Below are 18,657 nucleotides of genomic sequence, written 5' to 3' on the forward strand. Positions count from 1 at the left end.
CAGTTTCCTTACTTTCTTTCCTTAGCTAAATTTGTTTTGGTTTTAGCAAAGTGTTTAAAACAGCAAAGATCTTTGAAAATGAAACAATACATGTAATGATATATTTTCTAAGTAGATGATTTTAACAAACTGTAAAACCCTTACACGCCTGTCCTTCTTTGTATCCTTCGTACCTCCTCTGTCAGACAAATCCTTTCAACTCTGAAGAAGAGCCTTACAAGGGGAAGACACAGCAACCTTTGAACAGTCCTTTGTGAAATCTAAGGGTACGGCAGCTGGGATGTAAGAACTTCTTTTCCAGGACATCTAAAGAGCATTTTAAAATGTAACTGTCTTCTTTCTTTACAGATCGAAACGAACGAAATAAACCAGAGCATCGTTCTTCAAGGTATGAATTTATAGTATTTACTAGCTCTGTATAAAGCTTCTCATTTGGAAAATATTGTTTGGAGGGAGTGCAAGTATCCCTTTTAGAAATACTGTATACCTGAATCCTCTGTAGCACTCAAGCTTCACAAGGGAAATACTGTTCATTCTCTGAACAAAAATTCTTTATAAAATTATTGACTACCTGGAAGACATATTTTATTTTGAGAATTCCTATCAGTGACAGGTATATCTTTGCAAAAAATTATTTTATCCCTGCTTCTTTCCTTTTGTGGTTTACTTTCCTCCTTGTTCTTTAATTGGTATTTTTATAAATATGTACTGCTTTTTTCCTAATTATAAAACTAACATGGGCTCATTGTAGAAATTTTTAAATTACTTTTTAAAATATAAAGCATTAAAAAAAAACAGCATGTCTTTCATCAGCTAGAAATGGCTGGCTACTGCTAAAAATTTGATGTAATTCTTTCTAGATTATCAGTATATATGTATTCCAGCTGAATTCTTTAAGTTCTTGTTAGATAGTTTCAAACGGCTGGGAAGGTTCTATTACTTCAGCCTCTTTCTCATGCTGTCTGAGAGTATGTCTCACAAGACCTTCACCAGCACTGAAGAGTATTTTTTTAAATCCTTGTCAAACTTATATGTGGAAAATTGTCTAACTTCCACTCCTAGGCAAGAATGACAGACCTGTATTTGATTTTTTAACCCAGTTCTGTGAAGGATTGTAATTTTTTAAATACTATTTTCACCTTATTCCACATTCCATCACTTTTTCTTTGCATTTTATATTGTGGGAATTGATAAAATGGTAATAATACATTCACTGGGTTGAGTGGCCTGGTAAACAAATCCTGATGCTTTTTCAAGGTATCAAACTCTAGAATGCATTGACCTCAGATGAATAAAAATACAAAATCTATGAAAACTCTATTAGTTAGAACAGCAATACATTTTGCAGAGATTGTCAATCAGAATAAGTTAGTGAGACCTAATCTGGGAGAAAAATGTAAATGAGTATTTGGGATATAAGGCTGATTTTTTTTTCAGTTGTAATTCACATACATTTAAATTTACTCTTTTTGCTGTATGATTCTATGCGTTTTGACAAACACATACAGTTATATAACCACAACCACATTCATAGAAATATGTGTAAGAGTGATTTTTTAATACTTAAAAAAATAATAGAAGGGACTTCCCTGGCAGTCCAGTGGTTAAGACTTTGCCTTCCATTGCAGGGGGTGTGGGTTCAATCCCTGGTCGGGGAGCTAAGATTCCCACATGCCTCGCAACCAAAAAACCAAAACATAAGACAGAAGCAATATTGTAACAGATTCAATAAAGACTTTAAAATGTCCAATTCAAAAAATTATTTTAAAAAAATAAATAATAGAAAAAAAGACAGGGACTTACTTCCCTGGCGGTCCAGTGGTTAAGACTCTATGCTTCCAATGAAGGGGGTGCGGGTTTGATCCCATGTCGGGGAAGTAAGATCCCACATGCTTCGCGGCCAAAAATCCAAGATGTAAAACAGAAGCAATATCGTAACAAATTCAATAAAGACTTTAAAAATGGTCCACATCAAAAGAAAAATCTTTAAAAAAAAGAAAAAGAGACAATGTAAGAGGACTCTGACGGCGTGCTTGACTGACATAAAGTTGGAAGGGTAAAAAATAACTAGGATTATAAAATCAGGATGCATAAGACCCTTGACATACCAAAAGTTTAACTGAATTAAGCAATGTGTGTTTTCATTGAAACAAATGTAAATCCTTACACCTAAGGCTGAAGGATCAGTGGAGCGTGAGGAGATAGGGGAGGTAGACCTTAACAATATGTTGGGAAAGATCTGGAGGATTCAGAAGTTCATCACGAGGGGAGTTCCCTGGTGGCCTAGTGGTTAGGATCCTGGGCTTTCACTGCTGTGGCCCAGGGTCAGTCCCTGGTTGGGGAACCGAGATCCCCCAAAAGCCCCGTGGCGGGGCCAACAACAGCAACTAAATAAATAGATTCAGTCATCGTGAGTCAAAAATTTCATGTCATTGCCTCCACCTCCCCAGAAATGTCAGCATTGATTTAGTTATGCTGAAAGAACTCTAATGTCCGGTACAAGGAAAGTGGGTAGCTCTAGGCCACACTTTTGATATTGTATCCAATACTGGGTCCACAAGGCCTTAAAAAATTGGCATACGCAGTGGGCTGGCTATGTTGGTATTACTTGGGGAACTTAAGAAAAAGAAACAGAGTCCCATGATCTACTCCAGAGATTCTCATCCAGTAAGTGTGGAGTGAGTGGATCCTGGGAATCTGTGTATGAAAGAAGTCCTCCAGTGAATCTGATGCAGAGCCGGGTTGGGAACCAACCACTGGGATAGAAGACAGCAGCTGAGTTGGGACAGGGACTATGAAAGAGATGAGCTGGGTAGAAATCAAAGCTAAGTTGCAGGAAGACTTGTGTAAGAAATTGGGTGAAGTTAGCCTCGGTTTGGAAGTTTGGGGAGGGGTATGGGACAGAAATAACTGGCTTCCAACACCTGGAGGACTGTATAGAAGAGACTAGCAAAACTGTTCCTCATAAGTGCTGTTCCCTCTAAGAGGAACCAGGGAGCCTCAGAGGAATGGCTAATTCTAGGCCCTGGGAAGGGGAAAGTACAGGTAAGCTTGGACCCCTAGTGACAGAAAGTAGGAAATGCTCAACTAATGGGGTCATGTCAAAAAGGCCTAGGAGGCAGCTTCAAGAGGCTCCCACTGGCCAAATCTGGGACAATTTGAGTAGCAAAAAATTTTTAAACAATAGTGGATTCTAACACACTGGATTTAAAAAAATCCATGTAGAAGAAGAAATAGAATCAGAAAATTATCATTTTATAATTCTCAATGTAATAATAGTTGATTCAGGTAAAGATCACCAGTGGCTCCTAAAACTTGGGTAAAAAAATTGCTGGAGGAGTAGATATTCATACTCCCATAAGATGATATTTAAGTTTTTAGTTATAAAGGGGAAAATGTTCCTTTTCAATGAAGAGATCTGGTGATCACATTCTTAATCAAGTGGTCAACTTATATACACATCACCACTAGTGAGACAACCTGACAGTATGTGGCTCCAGCTGATGCTTTAGCAGTGTACACAGATATCACTTATGTAGTAGTGTTCCTGGCCAAAAAAAAGGTAATGTTATGAAAAATACAAAAAGGCTAGAAAAATATTCTAGATTAAAAAAGGCTGTGATTTTTTTTAATCTGGAATTTTAAAATCCAGGTTTAAAGAAAAAAAAACCAAAAAACACTTTGGGGAATTCCCTGGCGGTCCAGTGGTTAGGGCTCCATGCTTCTTCCACTGCCGAGGGCCTGGGTTCGATCCCTGGTCAGGGAACTAAGATCCCACAAGCCACGCAGTGTGGCCAAGAAAAAAATAAAGAATAAAAATAAAATAAAAGAATAAAAAAACCACTGGGGATAATTAAGAAAATTTAAATACGAATTTTATTTTAGATAATATTTGATTAATATTACTTTGTTTAGGTGTATAGTAGGAAAGCTGTTATGTGGGAGAATGTCCTTATTCTTAGATGTATGCAGACATATTAGAGGTGATGCAGGCTTATGTTTGCAGCATACCCTCAAATAATTCATGAAGAAAAAAAAACAGCAAGAGATAAAACAGTAAATATGGGAAGATATTAATAATTGGTGAACAGATGATAAGTATATATGGGTGTTCATTGTACTGTTTCTTTAACTTTTCTGTAGACTTGAAATTTTCACAATAAAAAGTAGCAGTGGAGGGGAACGGTTCTGTGTGTTCTGTGGCATCCCAGAGGGTAGAATATGCGTCTGTGGGTGGAACCTTGAGGGGGTAGATTTCTGCACAATGCGAGGAAAGATTTCCAGGTGTAGCAGGTCAAGGATGGAATGCGCCATTCTGTAGGGGAACATGTCAAGGAAAAGCTGGACAAACTAGTGCTGGGATAAAATAGGAAAGATTCATGCATGGCTACATCATGATTCTAGATGGCTCCAGTGCTTGCTCATTCAGTAGCAGATAAATATCCAGGCTCAGGATACAACAGAAAACAAGAAAAAGTCTCCAGCTTCCTGGAGCACAGAGCGCCCATTGTTTGGGATTTACATTCCCAGTCTCTCACGTCAGGATCCAAGTCTTCCTAGTTCTGCTTCAGGCAATGCTTGTGGTACTCGGTCTTCAACCTCTAATTTATACTTTCAGGTTCTCAAGGACTCTGCTGCTGGTCTTGGTAACCCTCCCTACCAATTAGCTTCGTGCCTGGTCCACAATGAGTACTTAATAAATGAATATGGAATAATGGAATGAATGTCAAATGTAGCGCGAAGAGAGAAAGGAAGTGCCAGTGTTTTTCCCTTGCAGATTGGGAAGAACCTGACTCTCAAAAGCTCGCCCATGACTGTTATTGAATGTTTGTTACTACAGCAGCAAGGAGTAATGCCCTGTAAGAAAGGAGAAATGTTTTCCAGGAAAGGCCATCGTTGTCTGTCCAGGGTGTCTGCTGAGATTGGCAGCGACCTCCTCTTCCCCTCCCATCCTTAGCTGAGCCAGGCCACCCTGCCAGTCCAGCAGTGCGTCAAGCAAATTAATACCTGCTGCATCAACAGAGCAGAAAGGAGAAAATATAAATAAAAGTCACTTAATTTTGGTATGTTTTTTGGTTCTCCTCAGGCCACTTGGCAGCAAGAACATGGGCTCAACGCCCAGCAAGGATAAGAGATGCATTTCTTTGGTTTGTGTTTTTCTAAGGCCAAACACTCCTATAGCTTTCACAGTGAGAGGTGAATAAATCTGGGATGGCTGCCTGTTCTTTCATGTCGGTGCTGAAATAAGAAGGAAAGTAAAACTCTTGTCAAGTTAAAGGAAAAGTCTTATTAGGTATAGGTCAACACTAAGACCCCAAGCTAAAAACCATCACTAAGGCATTTTCAAGAGGCTTGCTGGGTGCTATTTGATTAGTTTGTTTTGTAGAAGTAAGAAATATCTGAATTCTTCTTGTCTTTTCGTTATTAGTTTAAATATACCATTTCCCAAATTGCTGTCCCATGGAACATTCTTTGTGGGATATCAGGATGCAAGAAGTGAATAATTAGTGCATGCAAAAAGTTTGGAAATGGTGAGTTAAGACAAAATTAGACATATTTCTTTACTGAGAGTCTTTGATATACTGAAGTGCATTATAAAACTCCAAGTGAGAGACTTACTATAAAGGATTTTAAAAATTTATTTGAATTTGTTACTTCCTTTCCCAGACACAGCTATTAATAACATCTAGAAGAATGTACTATGGAATGGCAGTTTGGGAAACTAATTGAGAGGGAGGTAAGAGCTAAAGATAATGAAGAAAGTTAAGCCTTGTGGCAATCTGTGCCAGCAATGGAAAATTAGGAACTCTTTTTATAACCCCACCAGCTCTGAATAATAGATCCCAGTGACTTATGGAGGCTGAAAAACCAGCTACTTTGCCTTAAATGCTTTACCAACTGCAAGGAAATAACTTATAGTAGGAAAAAAAAAAAAAAGAAGGCAGCAAAACAGAGAACCCTTAATCTCTTTCTCAAAAATTATCATTTGAGGGCTTCCCTGGTGGCGCAGTGGTTGAGAGTCCGCCTGCCGATGCGGGGGACACGCGTTCGTGCCCCGGTCCGGGAAGATCCCACATGCCGCGGAGTGGCTGGGCCCGTGAGCCATGGCCGCTGAGCCTGCTCATCTGGAGCCTGTGCTCCGCAACGGGAGAGGCCACAAAAGTAAGAGGCCCGCATACCGCAAAAAAAAAAAAAAAAAATTATCATTTGAATATTAGTCTTCCTAAAGCCTGTCATAATCCCCTTTGATACCCATTTATAAAGTTCAGTGGAATTTCAGTAAAAATCACAAAATGTTTTAAATATTAGACAAAATGATTCTAAAATTTATAAGGAAGAACAAGAATAACCAAGGAAACTTTAAAGATCAAGACCAGGAGGTAGACTCTTGCAAGTGTTTTGTCAGCAGAGAAACAGGTCAAGGGAACAGGATAGAGAGTCCAGCAAAGACACAGATGGATGCGCATGGTTCTGTGTCACATGCTGTGATGGAGCTAGCAGTACAGGTCAGCAGGGAAAGCGGATGTGTCAACAAGTGGTGCAGTTGATTACCCGTATTTAAACATCTAGATGGAATTTGCTTTATTTTATCCTGTAGGGTAGAATCTAAAGACATACAAGTAAAGAAGTAAAACATTTTGAAGAAATACATAAGGATATCTTTATGACTTTAGAATAACGAATGAGTTCTTAGACAAGTACAGACCACAAAGAAAAAGACTGATAAATTTGACTCTGTGAAAACTTTAAACTTATGTACATCGAGACAGCAAAAGCATGTGAAAAGACAAGTCATGACTGCAATGCACATAGGCAACAACAGGTAGTGTCCAACATAAATAAAAAACTATGCATCAGAAAGAAAAAGACAAATAACTCAGTAAAATAGGGGCAGGGAGCTCAGAAAAGATGAAATCTAAGGAGCCAACTAATATTTGAAAAGATTCTTTACCTTGCTACTACTAAGAAGATGTGTTCCGTGGGATAATGAGGTACCATTTCACTTCCATTGAGTTGGTACAGGTATGTCAAAGATTGACAGTAACAGTTCTCAGAGGTTGAGAATAATTTGGTACGCCATATTTAGAGAGTAATTGAGCAATGTCTCGTAAAGGTAGAAATGCCCATACCATACAACCCAGCAGGTGTTATATACCCTAGAGAAATTCTTTCACCTGTGCCAAAGGAACTATGTATAGGAATGTTGAAAGCAGCACTCTTTGGACTGAGGGAAGTACAGCTACGTGTGACAACATAGATAAATCTCAGAAACAGAATTTTGGATGATAAAAAGCAAGTTGTAGGGAACTATATCCAATCTCCTCAGATAAACCGTAATGGAAAAGAACATTTAAAAAAAGAATGAGTGTATGTGTCTAACTGGGTCACTTTGCTGTACAGCAGAGATTGCCACAGCATTGTAAACCAACTCTACTTCAATTAAAAAAAAAAAAAGCAAGTTGTAGAAGAAAAATAGGTACAGTATGATACCATATATGTAAAGCAGAGGTCAGCAAATGGTTTTTATAAGGACATGAGTGTGAAATTGAGTGAAATTTTCTTTGATTATTTCTGAAAGAGGAAAACAAAAAGGAGGAAGTAATCAAGAATGTTCAGAGGGGCTTCCCTGGTGGCGCAGGGGTTGAGAGTCCGCCTGCCGATGCAGGGGACACGGGTTCGTGCCCCGGTCCGGGAAGATCCCACATGCCGCGGATAGGCTGGGCCCGGGAGCCATGGCCGCTGGGACTGCGCTCTGCAACGGGAGAGGCCGCAACAGTGAGAGACCCGCGTACCGCAAAAAAAAAAAAAAAGAATGTTCAGAAAAAAACATGATCAAACACTGCTCCCATTTCATTTCTACTCATAGTCTACTCCTGTAGTTCCCACTACTCAAAGCACTATTTATTGCTCTGTGGATTTTTATCTCATTTTGTTACCCAAGAGTTAAACAAGTAACACGTGAAAACATTTTTTAGTAATATAGAAATATGTGGTGTCTGTCTTTATTCCACAAGCAACTATTATTAAAGGAGTCTGATGGTTCATTGTCTATCCTAGTCTGCTTTCTATGCACATACATAGTATATATTCAAATAATATTTACAATAAATGAGGATATATATATGTGTGTAGTGTATATGTATATATATGTGTGTATATATATTCATATATATATTTATGCCAACTTGCCTTTTCACTGGTATCTTAGAAAGTTTTATCATGCCACTTTCCACTTCATTGTTTTTTTCAGCTGCTACATAGAATTTTCTAGTGTAGTTATATTATTATTTATTTAACCAGTCTTTTATTGGTAGCATTTGGATTGCTTATTGATAGCATAACAGGAATGATGCTGCAGTAAACATCTTTATGTTCATACCTTTGTGTACATGTGTGAGAAAACCTCCTGCTTCTTACAAGATAAATTTTTTACTCAAGTTTCTGTCGAACTCCTATTCTCATTCACACTTAAATTTTGACATTTTATATACCCTACATTTCTGTTTTCTTCGCCAAATCTCAGATGGCTTCATGGTGGTTTGGTCCCAGCGCAGGTTCAGTAGGGCCTGTTGCAACCACTGTCCCCATAATGGGCCTGAACTGTCACCCACATAGGGAGGTACGTGAACTCAACATGAAGAATATTTATAGCACATAGTTTGGTGCACTCACAGTTAGTAGTTGATGATATTAAAACTCATAGCAACCACTTTATCATTAAGAATTTGAACACAAGAGGGAAGACATATGGGAACATATGTATATGTATAGCTGATTCACTTTGTTATAAAGCAGAAACTAACACACCATTGTAAAGCAATTATACCCCAATAAAGATGTTAAAAAAAAAAAAAAAAAGAATTTGAAAGGGTTTTGGTTTTCTGCATTGGTACCCTACTGTTGGTCTTATAAAGATGTTTAGGATTTTGACACTTTACCATTATCACATTATGGTTTAAATAGATTAGCTAAAAGCAGAAGATTTAACTTGTTTTTGCTTTTCTCCTTTCTAAATATGTCTATTAAAATGTCATGCTCTGCTGGGCTTAGTTTAACTACTGTCATTCTGTAGCATTTCCCTACCCTTATGTTCTGATTCCCATACCTCTATAAACTATAGCTTGTGTGTAATTACTTTCTGGCATTATGTTTTCTAAGCTATAAGAAAAACATTACTTTTGCTGTAGCATCTCTAATGCTGTAAACAAGGTGAAAAATTAAAGTGTATGCAGGTTTTGGGGGAAAAAAATCCTTTTGCAATGGGAGATGAGAAAGGATTCTTAACATTTTATGTCATTCTGCAGAGAATATATACTTTTTATTGTGGTTTTAAGAAATGTGACTTTAGCATTCCCCCCTAGTGTGATGGGAATGAAAATGAAGCATTTATATGGTTTATCAGTTGGGTAATTGAAAAGTTTTATCAGCTGGCCTATCACTGCCCTAGTGCTTAGTGTGGGGGTGGGGGGCCTCTCTGAAGCTGTTTCAAATTAAACTATCAGCAGGCAGTTAACTTTGGAACAGCAGCTGGTTCTGTGTTTGCTGCTTTTCTCAAAACTGGCAGGTGCGGCCCACACTTCTCAGCAGTCCAGGGAGCGTGTGGACATCCTGGCCCTTAAATCTTTTCATCCTAATTCTTTTCTCTCTTTCCCTTGGGTTATATTTTATATTAGTTCTTTACTTTTCTGCAGTATAATTTAGAAGCAGTTATTTACACAGTTCTACAAAATCTATATTAAGTAGCCTTTAGTTGAGTGAACTTTGTATACATCTTTGTGGATCTCTGTCTGCCCTTCAGTTATGATTTTACCCCGATTAATAAATATCCTTGTACAGCTAGACTTTAATTTTTTATTTAAGTGCTTTCCCTTACTGGCAGAACATGATCACATTTTTCAGTGTGTGTATTGAATAGGACTATAAACCATAAAAGTGTACTAACTAATTCCTGGAAGCATCTTAGTGTGGACAGAATTCCTAAACAGTCATTCAGAAGCCCAGTCACCTGCTGTCTCGTTAACAGTAAACTGCTGTTGATCAAAATTCAGTCTTGTTTCATACATAAAACGCTTCCTTATTTTCTTTTTGTTTTAAGTTGAAGTATAGTTGATTTACAATATTGTGTTAATTTCAGGTGTACAGCAAAGTGATTCAGTTATATATATGTATTTATATGTATTTTTTTCAGATTGTTTCCCATTATAGGCTATTACAGGGTATGGAATATAGTTCCCTGTGCTATACAGCAAATACTTGTTGCTTATCTATTTTATGTATGGTGGTGTGTACCTTTTAATCCTATACTCCTAGTTTGTCTTTCCTCTCCTCCCTTTCCCCTTTGATAACCATAAGTTTGTTTTCTATGTCTGTAAGTCTGTTTCCGTTTTGTATATAGATTCATTTGTATTATTTTCTCGATTCCACATATAGGTGATATCATATAATACTTGTCTTTCTCTCTGACTTAATTTTATTTAGTATGATATTCTCAAGATCCATCCATGTTGCTGCAAATGCAATATTTCGTTCTTTTTATAGCTGAGTAACATTCCATTGTGTATATATACCATATCTTCTTAAACCAATCGTCTGTTAATGGGCACTTGGGTTGCTTCCATACCTTGGCTATTGTAAATAACGCTGCTATGAACATTGTGGTGCATGTATCTTTTTGAATTAGTTTTCATCTTTTCCAGATATGGAATGGAATTGCTGGATCATACAGTAGCTGTATTTTTAGGTTTTTAAGGAACCTCCATACTGTCATGAAACCATTCTTGAAACCATTCTTGAAACCAGAAATCAGGCCTGCTCCCAAAAATATAATTTCAGGGTTGAGGACTTCCTTTCTGATGAGGGGTTCCTCTGGACACCAAATCAGAGCATTCAGTTCTGCCCCGTGAAAAGTTTCTGTCACTTTCCATCTCGTTCCAGTTGTAGAGCAGCTCTCAGGAGATGCAGAGTGAGCCTGCCCACCCTTGTACAACACTTCTGTTGATAAATGCAGCAAAAATAAGGCAGGTGTGCCAAAGAAGGACTTCGTGTGATTCTCTCTCCTTTTGGAAAGGAGAATTGAGAATGAGTACCCTTTGATAATTAAGAAAATAAAAGAATAGAAGGAAAGTATAGATTGTCTGAATGCTTCAGAGTAACATTGTGTCTAAAATACAAACATCCCATCAATTGTAAACCTGTTTTCTAGAGATAAAGTTGTCCCTGGCTGCACTACCTTGTGTAGACAGTCCAGGGATGTTATCACGGAATGACAAGCAGGCCTTAAAGTTCATCACCATCTCTTGCCCAGTGGTTTCTCTTTGGTTACAGATTCCAGAGAGATGCTGTAAGTAGAAAAAGTCCTTATACGCTGAATTGCACTCTTCGGAATTTTTTTTTTTAATTATTTAGCTTTGGGGTTGGCCGGGGCGTATATATTGATTAACGCTGCCGAGGTATGCTGATGAACAAGCAGAAAGAGTCCAGCTCTAGCAGGAGTTTTAAAGAAAGAAGCAGGGATAGTGTGGTCTCAGAGGAAGAGAGCTTGTGTAAGAAGCTACCTTATTTCCAGTGCTGCATGAAGTTCAGGTGTACTTCCTCTTTGTGGGAATTCCTGAGATAACCTTGTATACTCATAATGAAAATTCCTTTTATTTAATTCAAGTTGAAAGGGTTTCAGTTGCTTTTAACCTCGTGAGTTAATATAATATCATTAGAAGGAATATCAACAATACTGTAATTTAGAAATGAAAATCAAATACTTACATTGACTTTAGGACTAGCCCAGACTATAGCCTTGATTCTAGGATTTATTTCCACAGAGGTTAGGGTACCATGAGTATATCGACCAAATCCCTGCCATACAATATATTGTGTGCAGAAGAAAATGTATTGCTTGTCTTTTGAACACTGACAGCAGATCTATGCCTTGGGGAGTAATAGAAGGCTTTATTGTTCTGTCGTGTTCAACAAAAGGCCAAAAAACAAAACAAAACAAAACACCCCTCTTTTATTTTATTTTTTTTAAACATCTTTATTGGAGTATAATTGCTTTACAGTGGTGTGTTAGTTTCTGCTTCATAACAAAGTGCATCAGTTATACATATATCCCCATATCTCTTCCCTCTTGCATCTCCCTCCCTCCCACCCTCCCTATCCCACCCCTCTAGGTGGTCACAAAGCACCGAGCTGACCTCCCTGTGCTATGCGGCTCCTTCCCACTAGCTATCTACCTTACATTTGGTAGTGTATATATGTCCATGCCACTCTCTCACTTTGTCCCAGCTTACCCTTCCCCCTCCCCATATCCTCAAGTCCATTCTCTAGTACGTCTGTGTCTTTATTCCCGTCTTGCCTCTAGGTTCTTCATGAACTTTTATTTTTCTTTTTTTAGATTCCATATATAAGTGTTAGCATAGGGTATTTGTTTTTCTGACTTACTTCACTCTGTATGACAAACTCTAGGTACATCCACCTCACTACAAATAACTCAATTTCGTTTCTTTTTATGGCTGAAATGTTTTGTCGAAAGCTTTCTCTGCCTCTATAGAGATGACCATATGGTTTTTCTCCTTCAATTTGTTAATATGGTATATCACATTGATTGATTTGCGTATATTGAAGAATCCTTGTGTTCCTAGAATAAACCCCACTTGATCATGGTGTATGATCCTTTTAATGTGACGTTCCTCTGCCTCAGTTATTCTGCTATTGATCCCTTCTAGAGAATTTTAAATTTCATTTATTGTGTTGTTCTTCACTGTTTGTTTGCTCTTTAGTTCTTCTAGGTCCTTGTTAAATGTTTCTTGTATTTTCTTCGTTCTATTTCCAAGATTTTGGATCATCTTTACTCTCATTATTCTGAATTCTTTTTCAGGTAGACTGCCTATTTCCTCTTCATTTGTTAGGTCTGGTGGGGTTTTATTTTGCTCCTGCATCTGCTGTGTATTTCTCTGTCTTCTCATTTTGCTTAACTTATTTTGTTTGGGGTCTCCTTTTCACAGGCTGCAGGTTTGTAGTTCCAGTTGTTTTTGGTGTCTGTCCCCAGTGGCTAAGGTTGGTTCAGTGGGTTCTGTAGGCTTCTTGGTGGAGGGGACTAGTGCCTTTGTTCTGCTGGTTGAGGCTGGATCTTGTCTTTCTAGTGGGCAGGTCCACGTCTGGTTGTGTGTTTTGGGGTGTCGTGGCCTTATTTTGATTTTAGGCAACCTCTCAGCTAATGGATAGCATTGTGTTCCTGTCTTGCTAGTTGTTTGGCATAGGGTGTCCAGTACTGTAGCTTTCTGGTCATTGAGTGGAGCTGGGTCTTAGCGTTGAGATGGAGATCTGTGGGAGATTTTCACCGTTTGACATTATGTGGAGCTGGGAGGTCTCTTGTGGACCAGTGTCCTGAACTTGGCTCTCCCACCTCAGAAGCACAGCCCTGATGCTTGGCTGGAGCACCAAGAGCCTTTCATCCACACGGCTCAGAATAAAAGGGAGGGAAAAAAGAAAGAAAGAAGATAAAATACAATGAAGTTATTAAAATAAAAAATAATTATTAAAAGGAAAATTTGTTAAGTAATAAAGAAAAAAAGAAAGAAATTAAGGAGAGAGCAACCAAACCAAAAAACAAATCCACAAATGATAACAAGTGCTAAACACTATAGTAAAAAAAAAAGGAAAGACAGAACCCTAGGACAAATGGTAAAAGCAAAGCTATACAGACAAAATCACACACAGAAGCACACACATACACAGTCACAAAAAGAGAAAAAGGGAAAAAAGTATATATATCGTTGCTCCCAAAGTCCACCTCCTCAATTTGGGATGATTCGTTGTCTATTCAGGTATTCCACAGATGCAGGGTACATCGAGTTGATTGTGGAGATTTAATCTGCTGCTCCTGAAGCTAACACCCCTCTTTAATGTAGGATTTTGTAAAACACAAAATACAGCCAGACCCATGAATTTTCAAACATTTATTTGCATATACTCCTTGACATTTTATATATTATGAATAAATCCCAGAAGTGATGACAGTCTTAAATAATTTTCTAATACTCTTCAAGACACCTTCCCCTTTGCTCTGATTTTAAAGCTTCCACCCATGGAGAGTCAGTGAAAGAAGACAAGTTCTCAAGTATCCTTGGTAATTGATTCACAATTCTTAACTTATTTAAGTGTTTTTTTGGTGATTTCCTCTCAATGTTCAGCTGTAGGTGAGGCAGTGATGAACAGTAGTAGCTAAGAACTCAGGCTCTGGGACCAGATCATCAAAGTTTAAATCCTGGCATCATCATTTGCAAGCTGTGAGACCTTGAATGTTTAAATTACATAAATTCTTTTCTCATCTGTAAAATTGGGATAACAATAGTACATTCCTCTAAGGGTGGATGTGGGGATTAAGTGAGTTAAAAGATGTAAGGCATTAGAGCAGTGCTCAATAAGGTTGGCTGTTATTACCATTGGAATGGATGTTATCAACTCCAGTGTCCTTCATTCCAGGTGGATTAAGTAATTGATTCTTATTAAGTGGAATTTAAATTGGGATCTTGGAGTTTTTTAAGTTTCATATTGAAAAAAAATTTAGAAGGTAGACCAGAGATCATCCAGTCAAAGTATATGATAGATGAGGAAACTGACATTACGGTTATGCTCAGAGTAGTGGCATGGCTGTAACTGGACCTCGGACCTCTGAACTCTTCTCACGGTCCACTCTCTGTGTCTGACAACTGTCAGGATCCTTGATCCTGAGCCCTACATGCCCTGTGTCTCCAGGAATTCACTTGTAGCATTATTGCTATCAGATGCTTTATGTACAACGGTGGATCACCTCTCCCCGCTTCTGTTTGGCCCTTACTTGAATAGAGTAGAGACTTGATCTTGGTATTATTTTATAACAGTGATTGTTGAGAATATAGCCTTCACATCTCCCATAGGTTTGTTCTGCTTAAGTCTGAGGCAAAACCACAACTTGCATTTAGGGTAGGCCTCATGTTGGGAAAGGATCGTGACTTAAAAAAAAAAATCTCCATGAAACATCGATGAATGCAAATTTGATATCAAACAAATGTATTGGGGTTTCTGTATGATGATATATTTGAAAGTGGGATTCACTTATATTCAACAAGTAGTTATTGTGTGTGATAAACATTTATAGGGCATTGAGGTAGTTTTATACTAAATCTGGGGAATTGGAACCCTAAAAAATAATCTACAGAAACTTTGCCCCTCCCTGATTTACCTTGCATTCTTAAGGTTAGCAGTCTTTCTATCTTCCTTTTATTAGTACTTCTCTTCTCTGTAAAACAGCACTCCAGATGTTCCTTCTAGTGGTGCTAGTCAAAGTAGCGAGCCCCATGATTGAGTCTTCTTGACCTCACTCCTCATTTTGAACGTGACCTCACCTTGAGAAAAAAATATTTGGGTTTTGACAACGTTACAATTCCTGTAGGGGAGCTTTTCTAGTGCCTCCTGTAATCTCTTACAAATAAAACATGGAAAAGCAGAGTCTGCATAATCAGAGTGGGGGTTTTTTTGTTATAATTTTTTTTTAATTTATTTTATTTTTGGCTGCGATGGGTCTTTGTTGCTGCGTGCAGGCTTTCTCTAGTTGCGACGAGCAGGGGCTGCTCTTCGTTGTGGCACATGGGCTTCTCGTTGCGGTGGCTTCTCTTGTTGCAGAGCACGGGCCCTAGGCGCACGGGCTTCAGTAGTTGTGGCACGTGGGCTTGGTAGTTGTGGTGCACGGGCTTAGTTGCTACGCAGCATGTGGGTTCTTCCCAGATTAGGGCTCGAACCCATGTCCCCTGCATTGGCAGGTGGATTCTTAACCACTGCACCACCAGGGAAGTCCCAATCAGAGTGTTTAAAAACACACAATGGTGATAAATGTAACATTAATGTAAGATGTGAACAACAGAGGGAACTGGGTGTGGGGTATACGGAAACTACTAATCTTTACAACTTTTCTGTAAATCTAAAACTATTTACAAAATTTTTTTAAAAGGTCTTCCCCCCACCCCAAAATACATATAAAATTACTGTGACAAAATAAGTTACAGCAATTCAGTATTAGCACAGTGAGCAGTTTTTATTCTACTTTACCAGATAATCTAAGATAAAATGGTCAAGGCTGAATCACTTCAATAAGAGAAAGGTCACTATTCTTATACGAAGTGCTAGTTTGAAAACAAACGTTTCTAAGGAAATGTTAGATGTAAAAGGGAATATGAATACAGTCTTTATGTTAAAATTTTAAAATGGGGCCTAAAGTCATTATCTGTAACATTTTGATATCCAGGGACAAAAAGAAACAAACAAACTGACCAGCTAAAGACTGCTTCCTAATTACTTCAGCATAGTTCTATCTAGAGCACAGATCACCCTGCATGATAGTTCATCATTATGTTTATAAGTCTCACTCCCCACCTGAAGGCACTTGTTCATCTTTGTATCTCCAGGTTTGGTACATGACAGATGATCAGTTAGTGTTTCCCAACTTGAGAAGAGATACTTTCAAGTGAACTAGAAACAACTAGAAATCTGAGGATCTCAAGAAGTGTACTCCGTTTTGAGACTACTTGCAAAAGTAAATATATGATGTAGAAAACGCTTTCTGATTTGTACTTGTGTCGGTTATCTCCACACACTGCTGTTTTCTCCGGCTGCTGAAATCCTCCAGAGGCCCTGCTGCCCCACCACCAAGCATAGTCCCACATCAGCAAACCTTCTGGTAGAGGTGCTGGTGGGAACAAAGAGGGAACCTTTGCTGTTCCTGTCCCGGGAATCCCACCCCGTCTTTCTTAGACCCTTGCCATCAGGGTTGTGGCTTGTGGGAATGAGGTGAGATTAGGAGGAGAGCTTGGAAACATGTCTTAGATTCTAACCCCACCATCAGTAGTTATGTTTCTTTCCTCTTTTGTCTCCATCTCCTTCTTTCTTCTTTTCTTGAAATTCCAGGAAGAACCCTAAGTATCGTTGGACTGGGTTCAACTCAGACTGAAACAGTGGTACATCTCTCCTAGGAAAACTGTGGCCCCAGTTTTAACAGAGTGTTTGTCTAGAAGCAAAATGTGTAATATTATCACACCACCTTCAGGTGTGTGTGGGGCTTTCCTCTTTTCGCAGCTCCATTAAAGCAGGAATGATATTTGCTACCTAGATAGGTGGGATGTATAGGCGGTAAGAGTTACTAAATAATGTATCTTCTTTTTTAAAAGTAACATCATTAAGAAAAAACAGGTCTGTCTACCCGTCCATCTGCCTGTCTGTCCACCCACCTACCTGTCCATCCATCTGTCCATCCACACATTCATTTCAGTTGATTTCCGTTGTCAGGAATGCTTGTAACAGGAGGGGCCATGGCCCAGGAAACAGTTGACGTATCGTATAGGCATTCTTAAGGTGACATAGGCATTGGTGGCAGGTGAGCAGGTTGTCCCTGGCGCCCCTGGAAGTTTGAGTTAGGACTGGATTGTTGTGCTAAGCCCATTCTAGAAACGCCAGCCCTGGACTAGCTGGGAGCTTGAGGAGTGGTTCTGGCTTTGGCTGCTGCAAGGAGGTAGATGTGACTCTTCCTATCTGCACCGTCTTGCCACTCAGAACCCATTTTATTATTTTTTAAAGTTTGATTATACTTTACCATCTCTTTCAATTGCATTTCATTTGAATTGACATTCCTGATTTGTTTTATATTTGCAATATTATTTTTTAAAGGATATCTGGAGATGTCCTTAGGTTGTCCCACACTTCCTAATGCAGATTAAAATTGCCTGATTAAAAAAAAAAAAAGGAAAAGGAACTTACCTGTTTACTTTTCTGTCTTTTCCACTAAACTATAAGCTCTTTGAATGTGGGGCTCACCATTTTTATTCTTATCCCCAGCACCTAGGAGAATCTCTGGAACATAGAACACACTAAGGAAGTAATAGTTACACTAATGATTTTTAAACTCTAGATGCTCGTGTTCATTTAATTTGATTATTAACTCCCTCTTTTAAATTTTCATGCTGGAGCAATAGGGGTTTGTAACATATGTAGATCATTTTCTTTTTGTAAACTGTCGTGAAGTTGTATGCATGCTGCTATCCATACTAGGATTCTGGGGGATTTTCACCCCATAATGGCATTTAGGTTTGACCTTAGCCTGCTGCTTCCATAAAGTGATTCATTATCTGATGGTTTGAATGTAATTTTAATAATTATAAAGTCATGACTTTGATATAAACCGGTCACTTTTTTTGCTTTTTGCCATAACAAATCTTTTTTTTTTAATAAATTACAAAAGTAATAATGTTCATTACTTAAAACTTGGAAAATACAGAGATACAGGTAGATAACAAATCATATGCAGTGGTGTCCTGATAAACGTTCAACAACCAGCTAAGTGTAATTGCAGTATGAATGTTGGTTGATACTTCTGTTTATATAAATAAGATGACAGTGAAACAAGCAAAACATAGGTCAGAATTTCCACTCATTTTGTCAGTGACCTGAGCAAATTTTTTGCTGATTCAGATAATAGTTTTCAAATACTGGAAGACTGTTTCCTCAATTTGGGGGTATGCTCCTCATGGAACAGCTACAAACACAACATACTTTTATTTTGAATCTGCATTATTAACATTTTATCCATCACTTTCTTAAGTCTAGACAATCAGTAAAATGATAAATTCAACCCTG

At 38.3% G+C, this 18,657-nt stretch overlaps 1 protein-coding gene across 3 annotated transcripts in view; it reads left to right on the plus strand.

Moving 5' to 3' along the window:
- The first annotated feature begins 368 nt into the window (after positions 1-368).
- Positions 369-18,657, plus strand: part of SH3D19 (SH3 domain containing 19) — a 94,609-nt gene continuing 76,320 nt past the window's right edge. For 2 of the 3 annotated variants that reach the window (XM_024764059.1, XM_024764060.1), the window contains exon 1: positions 371-388. The gene's annotated coding sequence lies outside the window, so the exon portion shown is untranslated. Of the gene's footprint in view, positions 389-18,657 lie in introns of all 3 variants that reach the window. The other variant, XM_024764062.1, reaches the window with a different exon arrangement.

This window comes from Neophocaena asiaeorientalis, unplaced genomic scaffold, assembly GCF_003031525.2.
Source record: "Neophocaena asiaeorientalis asiaeorientalis breed wild unplaced genomic scaffold, Neophocaena_asiaeorientalis_V1.1 scaffold594, whole genome shotgun sequence".
Lineage (NCBI taxonomy): Eukaryota > Metazoa > Chordata > Mammalia > Artiodactyla > Phocoenidae > Neophocaena > Neophocaena asiaeorientalis.